At 32.0% G+C, this 13,925-nt stretch overlaps 1 pseudogene; it reads left to right on the forward strand.

The window, feature by feature from the left end:
• Nucleotides 1–238: 238 nt before the first annotated feature.
• Nucleotides 239–8,763, forward strand: LOC128173135 (uncharacterized; annotated as a pseudogene).
• The last annotated feature ends 5,162 nt before the right edge of the window (nt 8,764–13,925 follow it).

Below are 13,925 nucleotides of genomic sequence, written 5' to 3' on the forward strand. Positions count from 1 at the left end.
TTTATGTATAAAGCCTAACTAGAAAAAAAGTCGTTAATTTCTTGACCATGTTTGAACATTTGGCAAGTGCTCTCCGCCATTTGTTCCGAGTACTCTCGGAACGTCTCGGGTTAAAACAATGGACCGTTTAACGCCGGGGTGACCTTTTAGGAATCAAAGCCATTTTATGGTAAGTACTTTTGATAATCCTACTACAATTGAACAAAGTAATGTTTTTATGAAGTTTTTATTTAAATATTCAAATAAAATAGGGCGATAATGTATGCAACTTGACTATTTTACACCAAATATTGATTAATCTTCGAGGACATTCGAAACGAAGTTAACAATAAAAGCATGATATTCATTTCCACTGTACGTTTGATGTAATATGTAATTCAAGGATTTATCAGTACCTTCTCCGGAGCAAAAGTCGTCCCCATTCTCAATTGGAAATAAGTTCACTTCAGCAGCTGTCCAAATTATGATCCCAATTAGTATAGCAGTATTTTTCCCCAACTGGTAAATAGTTCTTATGTTTATTTCTTATCAAAAAATACTTCGTAAAATAACCAGAATGTCCATAAATGTTCAGTATTAACAAATGATTAAACCCATTTAGCAAAACTGCAGTCATAAAAGTTTCAAAACACGCTGTAAACATCGCCAACTTTTAATCCGATTTTCCTCTGTTTTTCTAAAACATCGTTATTTTGTGGTATACAGTACTGTAAATGGTACATTTTTTTTTTACACACACTAGACTGATATAAAAGTTAAAGGTAAATGTTATGAAATATTTCAAACAGAAAAATACATTCTCAATTTAAAAGGGGATGTTGATAAATTCTTTAAAATAATGTAATACTTTTATGACCAGTGTTGAAGGTGTTTATTTCAGGGAAAAAGACTTGTTCTAATAACTAAATATAGGAATATTATACATATATCTATATTGTGAAGTTAATTAGATTCTATTCAATTAAAGTCTAGCTCTTTGATTTTCTATTATGATAATAAATTCAGAAATCATGATGTATGCAATATATGATTTCTCCCAACTGCATGAAATTGTCGATACAATTTTCCCAATTCCAAAAAAAATGGCATTTTCAAAATAAAAAAAGGCTAAAAAATCCCTGTAATTAATTATAGCTAGTTTATTGAAAATGGACAGAAAAGTTAACCGAAGAATGTCGCTTTATGTAAATAGATCGACATGAAGAATTTTCTATATTACAGTTATATGTACCAGTAATATTGTTTTAAATTAATTATGTACGTAATGTAGATATATGTACATGTACCCCTTGTTACCTAAATGAATTAAAAGCAAATTGCTCTTTTTCACTTGTATAGTGGAAAGATAGCCGACTATTCTATGTACGAATTGACTTATTATAGGTAAGATAGTCAGGCCTCCATGTTTACAACCGGGATGCTCACCCCACATTTACAATTGTGACCCACATTTACAAATGTGACATCATAGTATCACTCTCGTTTGGCTTTTCGGATATTATCAGGTTTGTAAAATTTTTGGCTTTTGATGATTAATAATAATGTAAACAATGTGTCTGCAGATTCCCGTTGGGCTGAGTGTGATCTGTTGACCAGGCAAAACATGTATGTCTTGATTACACAGCGTTGTGCACAATGTGCTCTCAAGAACATTCAATCCAGAAGCATGACCAATGTAGCAACACTTTTAAAACTACTTTTTGATACTTGTATTAATTTTAATGTTTATGCGCACCCGGGGCGCCCTTCCCCCTGTAATTGTTGATTTATTAGAATAACATGACATGTTTCATACATGATAGCATTAGAAATGGTCGATGGTTGTGAATATTTTGTTGTTTACCAATTTAATGTATGTTCTCACTAGAACATGCACATATGATATATGGTAGACTATTATCACATTCAACTCTCTCTCTCTTTCTCTCTCTCTCTCTCTCTACAGCAGCGATTCATCTTATGACCTTTAAAAATCATGCACCTGCACTCTTGCGAGTATACAAAATGTTGTAAAATCTTCGTACTATATATTGTTCGTGCATTGCACTGCGATGATTTGGATCGCATTCAGTCGCATCTGAATAGTGTGCATGTCCACAATTTTTAAGGAGACTTGATGCAAGCACTAAAACGCATGCAACAAATGCGAGACCTCATGCAATATATGAGAGAGCTCGTGCGAATCTAAAACATTCCGATCGTAAAGAGTTGTAAAGTGCTCGTACGCCAATTGTGAATGGGGCTTAATGTAGATGTTTATGAATCCAAAAGTTTTCTTTGCATATAAACAATGCTTTCACACAGGTGCTTGTGGTTTTAATGTAGGTTTTGGAGTTATTAGCACAACCAGTCATGTCAGTGGAGATTTTCTCCTGCAGGAGAAACATTAAAAGGACAGGATGGGGAGGAGAGATTGAAGACAAGCACAGAAAACAAAATATTTATCTATAAATATAATGGAAAAGAACTTTGGTAATACGATTTATACATATTTACATGAAGCTGGAGGTATGTAGCTCCTGATGTGAAAAAAAAAATTGAAGCAACGTTTATCCAATTTTTTTTTTCAGACCAGGAGATACAGACCTGCAGCTAAATGTAATATTTTAACATTTATGTATGGCAGTAATGTTTCTAGAAATAACTATAAACAATTCTAATTAAGTCAAGCAAAAATACCAGTAATTATATGCTTCTTATTTAAGGTTTGATTTCTTTTTATGTACACTGTAGTATTGATGCTGTCAGGAGTGAACAACCATACATGTATCTGCCAGTTTGTAAATGATGGCAAGGACGATGCAAACTCCACCATAAACTCAGAGTGTTTAATGGAAGGGAATACCTATGATTGTTTGCTAAGAGAGACATTGTGGTTGGGGAAGAGATACTTCATGTATATGACTATGGTTGTGATTGGAAAAGCTTGCGGTGGCGCAGCAAGGTAGGAAAATGGTTGGATTAATTATACACAAAAAATAATTATTAAGAGAGAGTTTAGTGATTTACAATCAGGCTTTGGATATCTTGTTATCTGGCTTTGGTTTTGTTTTTGCATTTTTTCGTACATTGATTTGTTTTAAACTAATCTAAAAAATAGGTTTTTCTCAAGAATTTAAAAAGTATCAGAATAGATAATTTATATGTTTTTATTGAAAAACAAGCCTAAAACTTCTGTTAGTGTTGTTAAATAGGTTAAAAATCGTGATCAATTAATCAGCAGAATTGGTTGTCTCTTGCCAACTGATGATCGGTCAATAATCGAATCGGTAACAAATTATATTAAATTCAATAATATGGGGCACTAAATTTTATGCTATGTATAATCTAAAATATATAAGTGCTATTTTCACTTCCTTTTAAAAGCTTATAAGACTTTTGCTGTATTTTTATTAGGTAGAATGTTACACATCTTTTGAGATTGAAGAAAACCCCCAGCTCACAACAGTTTTCATTTCATTCAATACAGATTAGAAAACAAAATGATAGGTATAATATTAATGTAATAAACCCAGACTGAGTATAATTGATTATAAAATCTAAAATCGATTATGATAAATCGACAACCTTTTCAACTGATCATTGATTGAAATTCAATCATCGTGACAACACTAGCCCCTGTTCATGTACATGTTTTTACCGGTACTAGTTTTGATTGATTTCAGAAAAGGCTGTGATCCTTTTGATTTTGGTAATGGTTTTGTTAGGTTTTATTTCACTTTATTTTGTTAATAGTTGTTTGATTTTCTTTCTATTTTAACATTATATACAGTTCTTGTGCTGACCTGAATAGATTTATTTTGTTTTCATTATCAAGCACTATTAAATTAAAAGCTTGAAAGAGGTGTCCAGTTGTGCAGTGGACAATGCACCTGCTTATCACCACTGCGACCCAAGTTTAATCCCCATGATCGACAGTTGTTATATATGATAGGGTACATTGGTCGCCTGCTTGGACACGTGTGTTTTCTCCAGTCACCCCAACTTCTTCCCACATCATGACCCACTCGCGCTAACATCCATGCCAACAAAAAGCTATTAATATAAGTCAGTGTGCATTGTGAATCTGTCACTAATGTGGAGAGTCTCCTTTGCAGAACAAAATTGTTTTTTGTTAGATAAATTACAAAATCTGTTTCTGTAGTAAATATTTATATTTTGCAAATTATTTACAGAATGTACTTCTTGAATAATATACATTTACATAGAATTATCAGATTCGGTAGGTTAGTTAATTTAAGCATCAATCTGAATTGGAATTCATTTTTCACTGAATATTGGTACAGTCTTGTTTTTGTACCATGGCTGAAAAGTTTGATTTAGTCAGCGGTCTGATGTCAGATGTATAAAAAAGAAACATCAATTACCAAATGTGGTAAACTAATAATTGATGAATGTTTATGAAAGAAAATTTTCTATATTGTTTTAATTTCTTTCAGTTCCCTCTGATGTGGATTCTGACCCATTTAGTGTATCAAACTACTCGCCAAGTTCTGATTCTGAATCAGATGAAAATAAGAAGGTTTTGGGTAATGTTATTATTTAAAGAATAATTTTGCATCTGCAGTCCATTTTCACTTTGCAAAAAATACCTAAAAGAACAAGAGGCTGAGAGCCCAGTCATTTTAATTCAGACTAAAGTAAATCCATTTATATTAATTAGATATACTTTGAAATGTAGTTGTGTATAACAATCTACATGTTGATCTGGTCTCCCTAATGCTGTGATAATGCATTAGATTTACATGATATGAGTGGAATGTACTGGATGTAATATATTTGTAACAGTTATATTTATTTTGTTTAATCATTAGGAATAAAATTTGCAATGATTTAAAAAAGTAAACGTAGAAGCTTGTATTTACAATACAATATATTGGTATTTTTACAGAGTCCACCCCAAATTCATTGAGAGCTAGCCGCAACACAATGGAAAAACAGGGCATCTTGACTCTCAGAGAAAACAGTGAGCATTTTGAAGCAGGTAAATGAATTAAATTCAATGTTGCAATGTTATTATGTTTTTAAGCAAGAAACATTAATACAGTCAGTGGGGTAGCTAGACCTGAAACGAAGTGCATGCTTAAAATGGCAGGGGGTGTGGGGGCCACCATGAGGCCCCCAGTGGGTCCAGGACAAAGCCCAGGGGGCGAAAGCCCCCGGAAGCTCATGGATTCTGACGATTTTTAACACCAAAAATTAAAGCAGAAATTGAAAGGAATGCTTACTATTTAAGCCTATTTTTAGGCAGTTAAAATTGTTTTGGTTATAGTTTAGGCATAAAATAAAATCACAAAACTTATTAAAAGTTAAAAGAAGAATTTTTTTTTGACATTTGCCTTTGACCCACTCAAAGCTTTTATTCTTAAGTTCATTTTCACATAGTTTATGGTAATGAATATCTCAATAAAGATGTGATATTCTATCAGGGAAATTTAAAATGTGTAAAACTAAGTTCAACTGCAAAATAAATATTTGCCTTTTTAGGTACATGCATTGTGTACTGTTTCTTTAATATGGTACTTTAAGACCATATTGCGTGGCTATATTTGGTGCTTAATACGTCTTTGTTTAGCATTGATTTCGGATAAAGTAGGACCGAGTGACGGAAACGGGTTGATGGAATAACTAAGTATGGACCTTAATACTTGAATTCTTTTTTTATATTTTTTTTTTCTTTATTTATTTTTTTACTGATTTTTCCCCCAAATGATGTGCATGCTCAGGCATATAAGCATACATGGTAGCTACGCCACTGACAGTGTACAATTTACTACTCAAGTCTAAGATTGCTCGTGATCTTGGGGCTTGGTCTCCCTAATGCTGTGATAATGCATTTGATTTCCATGATATTAGTGGAATGTAATGGATGTAATATATTTGTTATACTTATAAGTACATGTATAAGTCATTAGGAATAAGTTTTGCAAAGAGATAAAGAAGTAAACTTAGAAGCATGTATTTATGATACAATATATTGGTACTTTTTTACAGAGCCCACCCCAGTTTCATTGAGATCTAGCTGCAACACAATGGAAAAACAGGACAGCTTGACCCTAAGGTAAAGCAGTGAGCGGAGGTTGACAATGGTTTTCGAGGGGTGTCAATTTCAATAGATACCCTCCCAAACAGGCACTATTCATTTTATTTTACTGAATGTCTTAATTCTAAAGAAAATTTTACTGCTTTTATTTAGAAATGAAGTAAATTCTACGACAAACCGTACGCTCATAATTTAAGCGCATGTAACAGTTCGTTGTGGTACCAATTGCCAAGTGTGTTGCTAACGCTGAGGGTAATAGAACGGATTACCAACTGCGTCTAAACCAATCAGATTTCAGTATTTAACATTTAACATGAAAGTATAATAAAATTGTTTGTCTGGTCTCCCTAATGCTGTGATAATGCATTAGATTACCATGATATTAGTGGAATGTAATGGATGTAATATATTTGTTATATTTATTTTTATTAATCATTAGGAATAAACTTAGCAATGATATAAAGAAGTAAACTTAGAGACTTGAAATTGCAATACAATATATTGGTACTTTTTACAGAGTCCACCCCAAATTCATTGAGATCTAGCCGCAACACAATGGGAAAATGGGACATCTTGACCCACAGAGAAAACACTGAGTATTTTGAACAAGGTAAATGAATTAAACTAAATGTTGCAATGTTATTATGTGATCCTGGGGCTTGGTCTCCTTAATGCTGGGATAATGTATTTGATTTCCATGATATGAGTGGAATGTAATGGATGTACCGGTAATATATTTGTAATATTTATTTTAATTAGTCATAAGGAATAAAATTTGCAATGATTTAAAAAGTAAATGTTGAAGCTTGTATTTACAATAAATATATTGGTACTTTTATACAGAGTCCACCACAGATTTATTGAGAGCTAGCCGCAACGCAATGGAAAAACAGGACATCTTGAACCTCAGAGAAAACAGTGAGCATTTTGAACAAAGTAAATGAATTAGAATCAAAGTTGCAACGTTATTATGTATAACAATTAACATGTTTGTCTGGTCTCCCTAATGCTGTGATAATGCATTTGATTTCCATGATATGAGTGGAATGTAATGGATGTAATAAATTCTCCTATATGTAATAATATTCCTAAATATAAATACACTGTGTTAGAGTAAAATCCCAAGAGATCCGAATATCAACATGGTGTGTAACTTTGAAGCGAGCAAAAAAGTGTTGAATCCTTCAATAATATGAATTAAATATTAAGATGAAAAGTATTTACAGCCTCAGAATGGTTTGTTATGAATAATTTGACTGTTATTTTCAATACAACTTCATTATTTTTCTCAAAAATCGATTCGGAGCGATTCTGCAATTTTCTGCTACATTACGGGTATATGGGAGGCATTCCTGTCAGATTATTATAACTAAGCAGAGTGTAGTGAAATTAATAGCATTATTGTAGGCTTAAAGCTTGGTTATGTAATTGTAAACAATACGGTGCGTCGATGTAGTCAATGTCCGATATCATATGCAATGTCAACCCGTGCACGCACGGGTCAAAGTCTAGTAAGAATAATTAATTTTGACTTGTGAAAGAAAGTAATCATTTTAAGATTGATAAAGCCACAAAAGGGGCAACTGTTTCTTTAAAAGATTTCTTGTTTTAAACTTTATTTATGCAATAACGATTCTTTGATCTTTTGCAGTTCCATACCATTGTTTTCCCTCTCTCAGTTCCTGTGATGAAAGAAGTCAACTTGATAGGTTTGTTTCAATCTATTTTGTGAATGTTTTTCTTGTTTGATAATAGGTTAGTCATACATATGTAGCTGCAACAATGTAGCCCTCTCCGATTTTTTATAACTGATGTTTACTCCCCCCCCCCCTCCCCCCCAAAAAAAACAAAAAAAAAAACAGGAGAGGGCTACATTATTTCAGCTAGGTGTTAGGCTTCTGGCTTTTGAATGACAATGTATAGTTGGAGTTATTTCCTTGTGACTTGTGACAGAGGCTGTAGTGCACAATTCCATTTGACTTTCAAGAAATGTTCAGATAGTAATGAAAATGTAAAGTGTTTAATTACATTTGCTGAGTACCACTTTCAATACTGTAAAAGGGATTATTTACATGTAAGGGAAAATTTACACTTAAGCTTAAAACTGGGTAAAATACCCCCACATTTGCATATGGGCAGTGCTTTAGTGTGGTAAATCACTGTGTATGTATTTCTTTTTTTTTTCTTCATTAAATAATTTTTGTATTTGTATACATTTTTGAAATTTTATCTAAAAGGGTGAGTGTCGGAGTTACATGTGCACAATCCTAAAGGTCCAAGTACAGCACCTGAATCACATGTGACTGAAGAAGATTTGATGTCCAAACCCTGCGAGAGTGGAAATGCAAATGCATCGGATGTTACACCACAAGGTGATCAGTCTTTTTTTTTATTTGTGTGAATCTGTGTGTGGTAGTGGTGGGGGGGGGGGGGAGGGGAATAGAAGTCATATTATTGAAATGATAAAAACTTTTCTCAATAATTTTCTTTCTTTATTTAAGATGACAATGGTACATTATTTTGCATCGTTTAATAATTAAAACTCATCCATAATGTTTTCTCTTTTCATTACGTTTTATGCATGCCTGTCCTTAGTATTTGCAAAGTAAGATATTCATGATTTTGTTATTACAGAGTGCTTCTTTGAGATCGAAGATGATAATGGAACTAAAGTTCTTGCAAGCCCAGTTGCAGCCAAGAAGACTAAAAGCAGCTCAGGTGATATATCTTTGTTGCTTGGTCTATCTATCCACAATTTGATGAATTAGCAATTTTTAGGTCACCTGAGTTTATTGCTATCCGTTTTCGTCCGTCATCGTGCATCGTGCCTTAACAATTTTACATTTTTAAGTTCTTCTTAAAAACTACAGGGCTGATTATTATCATTTTTGATGTGAGGCATCTCTATGGTGAGAGGAATCTAAATTGTAAAATTCATGGCTCTACTATCCCCGGGGGGCCACATGTGTGGCCAAATTTGCAAAAAAAGAGCCAAGTTTTAAAAAATATTCTTCTCTATTCCCACACATGTTAGGAAAAAACTGGTTGCATAGTTATAATGTCCACGAAGCCCTCTACATAAATTGTGAAATTCATGGCCCCTGGGTCAGGGGTTCAGGCTCTAGAATGGGGCCAGTAAGGCCATATAGTATATATGTATTTAATCTTAGAAAATCTTCTTCTCTACCCCATATATATTTGTTAAAACTAAATGCATGATTATGATGTCCATATTGTGAAATTCATGACCCCTGGGTCAGGGGTTCAGGCTCTAGGGTGGGGCCAATATGGCCATATAGTAAAAATGTATTAAATCTTAGAAAATCTTCTTTTCTACTCCCATATAAATATATATATATATCTGGTTATAAAGTCCATGAAGCCCTCTACCAAAATTGTGAAATTTATGACCCCCGAGTCAGGGGTTCAAGCTCTAGGGTGAGGCCAATATGGCCATATAGTAAAATGTTTTAAATCTTAAAAAATCTTCTTCTCTACTCCCACACATGTGGGCAAAAAACTGAATACATGGTTACGATGTCCACTAACTCCTCTACCTAAATTGTAAAATTCATGGCCCCTGGGTCAGGGGTTCAGGACATGAGGGGGGGGAGGCAATATAGTGTTAATGCATATAATGTTATAACATTTTCTTCTCTATTCTCACACATCTGTATAAAAAACTGACCTATAATTATGTTTACCAGGAAGTCCTCTACTGAAATTTTAATTTTCATGTCCCCTGGAGTATGGGTTTTAACTCTAGGGCAGGGCCAAAATGGATGTATAGGTGTTATTGCATATAATGTTAAAAAATTATCCTTTTTACTCCCACACACCTGAAAGGAAACTGAATTCATGATTTTGTAGACCCGATCTTTTAAGTTTTTTGCCAAAATTGTAGGTTTCACAGTTCTTTTTGAAAGATTTCAGGCAGGGAGGTGGCCGTCATTACTAATTTATAATTTTTCTACTCCAGAATAAAACTTAATTAATTAAATGCATATATGAGACTCCTCGACAAGTTTGTGTATGGGTTATATGCTACTCAGGTGACCGTTACAGGAATAGAAACAAATTTCTCATGGAGATTTATAATGTGAAATGTTTACATCTTTTCACCATTCGGAACCCACTTGAAATACCTCATACAATTTTTCAATTATGTCATCCAGGCTATTTCATGGCCGATGCAATGCAAAATCCCTATAGGCTTTCTATTTTGGGTTGTGTATTGAAGCCTAAAGCGGTAGAGGTGGCATTTCAAAACAGATAATCTTGACATATAAGTGGATTAATGTAGTTCGAGCATGAATGTATTTATGAAAATCAAAATATTCAGCAAGAAGTAGTGGAAGCAAAAACCATACAGAGTATGGTATGCCTTGAATCTATACATAGGTATTATCCTTTTTACATGAATATGTAACAATATAATAATTCTGATTGTTCATATTATTTTTAAAATCTTTTCAAGGTAAAAGAGAAATCCAGGAGTTTTTGGAAAAACATAAAATGTATTCATTGGAACGGCTTGATGAGAGGACCAAATTTTTGAAGATTAGATCTAAAATCTTCAACGAGAGAAAAACAACAAGACTTAGGACATTTAAAAAATTAAATGAAATGAAATCAATGAAAAAGCAAACATGAATCTCATCATTTTACATGTAATGTAACTGTAATGTAACAACAAGATGTAGGGCATGTATGATAATTTATTTTTAGCTCACCGAGACGAAGTTCGGGGGAACTTATGCTATACTGCTGGCGTCGGCGTCCGGACCTGGTAAAAGTTTTTGTTGCAGGTCCTGTATCTTAGTTATTTCTTGTCCTATCTTCACCAAACTTGCATGGATGATGCATCTGGACCTTTTTATGAACTTGAAAAACTTGGATGCTGAATCTGGGCAATGAATTTTAGATGCTGGAGGTTAAGGTTTTTGGAACAGGTTAAAGTTTTTGGTGCAGGTGGCCTTTGATAGCAATTTCTAAATTACTACTGATCCAAACTTGCATGGATGATGCATCTTAAGATACTGATGCACCTGAAAGGCTTGTATGCTGAATCTTAGCCATAGGTTTCGGATGCTGGATGAGGTTATGTTTTTTGGAACAGGTCATATATTAAATTTATTTAGTACTATTTCACACTTGCATAGTTGATTTAACTATAATATAAATGAATTGCAAAGGTAGCTTCAGATGCACAGCCTGATCTTCATAATCAATGATGCTAAAAAATATATCTTAGTAATTACTGGTCCTAACTTAACCAAACTTGAATTGATGATGCGTCTTATGATACTGATGCATCTGGCAGGCTTGAATGCCGAATCTGAGTCATAGGTTTTGGATGCTGGATGAGGTTTAGTTATTTTGGAACAGGTCACATGATTTATAGACAATAGCTTGCATAGTTAATTTAACTATAATATAAATGAATCATAGAGTTAGCTTCAGTTTCAGATCCTGATCTCTATTATCAAGGATGTTTAAAAAGAATATCCTACCTCACTCTAACCTGATTGATAGATGTGTTTGTTGTTAAATGATATAACATGATTCATATGATATAGTATTGTCAGATTTGATACACTATTGTTTTATATGATACAATGTTATATCATATATTATATTATAAAAAGTTAGTAGGATATTGTATCAATATTTTTGTGCATTATGATATGATATTGTATCATTATATTGTAATGTAAAGTATTTTTTATTATGATGCAATGTTGTATAAAATGATAATGTATTATATACTATTTTATCACATGCTATTGTTTCATATTATATTGCCATATTTAATATGGTATAATATGATACAATATTGTATTGTAATATATAATATCTTATCACATGATATGATATTGTATAAAATGATATTGGTTTATATAATATATTATTTTATCACATGAAATAGTATTATTTGATATTGGAATATATGATATTGTAACATATGATACGATATTGTATAAAGTGATATTGTATTATATAACATATTACTGTATCACATGATATTTTATCATATGATTTGATACAATGTTGAATCAAGTTATATTGTATCTTATGATACAATATCATATTATGTATCAAATATGATATAATATCATACTTAAGTATACAATATAATATAATGTGTTACAAAATTGTGATGTATTATGTGATATGACATTGTATCATATATTATGATATTGTATTATGTGATCAATTGCAATAATGTATTTAACATGACACTATGTTATATCATATGTTACAATATCATATTGCATCATTATTAATTACAGTATTTTATTTTTATTATTATATGTGTGTATCTTATATTAATATATGAAATAAACATATGATTATTATCCAATTTTTTAACATATGATATAGTAATATGATATTGTTTCGAAACAGTATCCATAGATATCCAAGATCATTAACTATGATTTTCAGGTAATATGATAAAGGTGGTCTCATAAAGGTGATGCTTTATAAAGGTGATGCCTCGTCTCGGTGCTTTGTAATCTGTGATTACCTTTGTTTCTTATAAGGCAAGAAAGTGGCCCCTAAACGTGATATGTATTGCAGACGACATCCTAATGTCTTTATGTTTGAAAATTTTGAAATTTTTTTAGCTGCATAATCCTGTTCGTCCTTTAATATTTTTTATGCCATGCATTTGATCAGTCATTTTTGCTCCCAGAGTACCTTTTAAACTTTGTCAATTTCTTACATGTGTACTTATTATCAATGTTATTCATTAACATTTATTAATGAATGGTTCATTCAATACGTTATCTATGATAACATTTTTTTATTGTTATATATGAATTATGAAGAATATTAAGTAAATCAATTTTAAAAACTTTATTTTCTTGAAATGTATGAAATTTGAAATATGAAGGTTGAAAATAGATTATGAATATTTTGATTTCATAAATTTACAGATCCTTACATACATGATTTTGTTGCACAGAAAAAAATGAAACTGTTGTAATTGAACTGCAAGTTCACCAAAATAATGGACATGTTATGTACACTGAATTTTGAATGCAAATGATTGCTCTAATAATAAATTTGAAATGATTAATTGTTTAAACTTTCAAAATTGAACTAATGTTTACACCCTGGTCCATAAGTTATAAATGAAATCTATTTGAAATTAGTTTTGATGATTAGTAAAGTTTGTTCATGAACTTGAAATGGTTTTTTTTTTTTTCATTTATTAATGTGAAATTCTAAAACACATTAGGATACATGTAGAATGGATTGAATTGAGAAGATAATCTTCAGTAGGGACGCAAATTTAAAATGCTACATATTTTCCCCATTTTCGAAAATTTCGTGACATGCGAAAAAAAACGGACTGAAAATTAACGGGCTTGCAAATCACGAATGTTATGGTAAAAAATAGAATGGTCTACCTAACCCCTAATTAAGTAATATTAATAAAAATGTATTATCAGTATCCCATAGCCGCATAAGACAGTAGCAAAATATTAGAGGGACAATATAGTATATTTTTAAGGGCTAATAGTAATGAAAAATTAAAACGGATGTGAGATTATTGCCATTCCACAGACCTCTAAATGACCATCTATGAATATTTAAAGTCCACACCATCAACTATGTGAGATATTAACAAAGCTTACATATACATGCACATGTACACAGTGACCTTGCATTATATCTTAATAATTCTATGTTGCGTGGCGATAAAAAATGATAGAGCACTTGCAAATCATGAAAATTATGGGAAAAAAGAATGGTCTACTTAAGCCATAAAAAATATATATGAAAATATATGCACGGTCTCCTTAAGCCTTATGAGAGAGTAACAAAATATTAAGGAGACCATTTTTGCTGTATTTTTTTAAGGACAAGATAT

This window comes from Crassostrea angulata, chromosome 2, assembly GCF_025612915.1.
Source record: "Crassostrea angulata isolate pt1a10 chromosome 2, ASM2561291v2, whole genome shotgun sequence".
Taxonomy (NCBI): Eukaryota; Metazoa; Mollusca; class Bivalvia; order Ostreida; family Ostreidae; genus Magallana; species Magallana angulata.